We start from the raw sequence: 3,042 nt of genomic DNA, 5'->3' as shown, positions 1-3,042 counted from the left end.
TTAGATGATCTGCTCAGGTCCCTTCCGACCCTAGAGACTAGAAACTATGAAACTCAGGCGCCTGTACATAAATGCATAGAGCCTGAGAAGCAAGCAGGAGGAACTGGAAGTCCTTGGACAGTTAGTAAACTGTGATGTGATTGGAATAATAGAGACTTGGTGGAATAGCTCACATGATTGGAGCACTGTCATGGATGGGTACAAACTGTTCAGGAAGGACAGACAGGGAGAAGAGGAGGAGGAGGAGGAGTTGCACTTGATTTAAAAGAGTCATATGATTGCTCAGAGCTCCAGTATGAAACTGGAGATAGGCCTGTTGAAAGTTGCTGGGTTAAGGTTAGAGGGGAGAGCAACAAGGGTGATATTGTTAGTGGGTGTCTGCTGTAGTCCACCAGACCAGGAGGAAGTGGCAGATGAGGCTTTTTTCAAACAGCTAGTGGAAGTTTCCCAATCACAAGCCCTGGGTCTAATGGGGGACTTCAGTAACCTTGACATCTGCTGGGAGGGCAGTACATCAGTGCACATGCAATCCAGGAAGTTTTTGGGACACCTACCTGGAGTGGTCAGCTAGGGGCTATGCTCTGCTTGACCTGCTACTCGCAAACAGGGAAGAATTGGTGGGGGATGTAGTAGTGGATGGCAACTTGGGCAGCAGTGACCATGAGATGAGAGAGTTCAGGATCCTGAGGAAAGGAAGGATGGAGAGCAGCAGAGTAAGGACCGTGGACTTCAGAAAAGCAGACTTAGACTCACTCAGGGAACTCATGGGCAGGATCCCCTGGGAAGCCAGTCCGAGGGGAAGAGGAGTCCAGGAGAGCTGGCTGTACTTGAAGCCTTACTGGGACTGCAGGAACAAACCATCCCGATGCGCAGGAAGACTAGCAAGTATGGCAGAAGACCAGCTTGGCTTAGCAAGGAACTGTTCAGTAAACTAAATCACAAAAAGGAAGCTTATCAGAAGTGGAAACTTGAACAAATAACTAGGGCGTATAAGAGCATTGCTTGGGCATGCAGGGATGAAGTCAGGAAGCTTGGAGACTACTAATCAATGGCTCCATGTCTGGTTGGCAGCTTGTGTCAAGTGAAGTGCCCCAGGGGTCGGTCCTAGGGCTGGTTTTGTTCAATGTCTTCATCGATGACCTGGAAGACGGCATAATGTGCACCCTCAGCAAGTTTGCAGATGACACCAAGCTGGGGAGAGTAGTAGATACACTGGAGGGTAGGGCTAGGATTCAGAGTGACCTACACAAATTGAAGGATTGGGCCAAAAGGAACCTCATGAGGTTCAACAAGGACAAGTGCCAAGTCCTGCACCTAGGACGCAACAAATCCCATGCACCAGTACAGGCTGGGGGCTGACAGGCAGGGCATTAGCTGTGCAGAAAATGACCTGGGGGTTACAGTGGACAATAAGCTGAATATGAGCCAGCAGAGTGCCCTTCTTTCAAAGAAGGCTAAGAGCATCCTGGGCTGCATTTGGAGGTATGTTGCCAGTAGGTCCAGTGATTATTCCCCTCTATTCAGCACTGGTGAGGCCACATCTGGAGTACTGCACTCAGTTTTGGGCCCCCTACTACAGAAAGGATGTAGACAAATTGGAGAGAGTCCAGCAGAGGGCAACAAAAATGGTGAGGGGACTGGGGGACATGACTTATGAGGAAAGACTGAAGGAACTGGGTTTATTTAGTCAAGAGAAAAGGAGACTGGGAGGGGACTCAATAGCAGCCTTCGACTACCTGAAGGGGGATTTGAAAGAGAATGGAGCTAGACTATTCTTAGTGGTGACAGAAGACGGAACAGGAGCAATGGTCTCAAGTTGCAGCAAGGGATGTTTAGGTTAGATATTAGGAAGAATTTTCTCACTAGGAGGGTAGTAAAACACTGGAACAGGTTACCCAGAGAGGTGGTGGAAGCTCCATCCTTGTCAGTTTTTAAGACCTGGCTAAGACAGAGCTTTGGCTGGTATGATCTAGTTGGGGATCGTCGTTCTTTGAGCAGGGGGTTCAACTAGATGACCTCCTGAGGTCCCTTCCAAGCCTAATTTTCTATGATTCTATGATATGCCATGCTAACTGTCTGTGAGCATAGTTTTTCAAGGAAGTTGCTTACACCTCAGTGAAAAGAAATGAAGAGAGTGTAGTTATCAGTGCTATAAGGTTATATGAATGTGAAGAATGTGGCTGAAAGTTTAAGTTTTCAGCATGGTGGTGGTTTTAAATTGACATGCACTGATTAAAAATGTATATTTGAGACTTCTTTTTAAAAACAGATTAGAGGAGATAATGCTCTGCATTTCTAAGTATTCCAAATAATTTCTGAATTATACTAAGGTCTGCAGGAACATGATTTTTGGGGGGCAAAGTTATGTGCTGTAATGTGATTCCCAATGGTTGATTAGAGGAAGTAGAAATTTAAGAAACATAAGAGTTTGAAATCTTAGAATATTAAAATCAGCTGCTGATTTTCCCCCCTTCCACCACCACCCCCATTGGAGACACCATTAGTGTCTATCTATTACTGTCTTCTGTTTTATCCATTATAATTTATTTTCATTATATTCTCTTACATTTGAGAATTTAAATACTGACTCCAGAAAGTGCATTATGAATCAGGTATTGATGTCTTTCAATCATTCTCGGCAGATTCAGTTCGCTATTGTGCTTCAACATTTGCAGCTGAATCTTACTTTATATGCTAGACAAGGTTTATGCCAGCCTAATTGGTTGCTGGCATTTCTTAGTCTCACAGCTGCTGTATTCAGCTGTGTACTAGAAAAATATAATGGAATACTGTTCATCAAGAGCAAGAGGTGATTGTAACGATGTAAATCTACTTTCTGGTTGTTCAGTAATATGTAAACTTTTTTTTGTAAAGCTGAATAATTTTGAGCAGCAAATTGGGTAGTTATAGTGCTTGTTTTAATTCTATACTTAAATTTGCTAGTTTAGCTGGGTTGACATAACAGAACAAAAATAACTTACTTAGTAAAGCCTGAATTTTTTTTTTTTTTTTTTTTTTGCCAGCAGGCATATGAAGATTAGC

This window comes from Gavialis gangeticus, unplaced genomic scaffold (assembly GCF_001723915.1).
Source record: "Gavialis gangeticus isolate Ggan-Ray unplaced genomic scaffold, GavGan_comp1, whole genome shotgun sequence".
Taxonomy (NCBI): domain Eukaryota; kingdom Metazoa; phylum Chordata; order Crocodylia; family Gavialidae; genus Gavialis; species Gavialis gangeticus.
Note: the sequence above shows the minus strand (reverse complement) of the source record.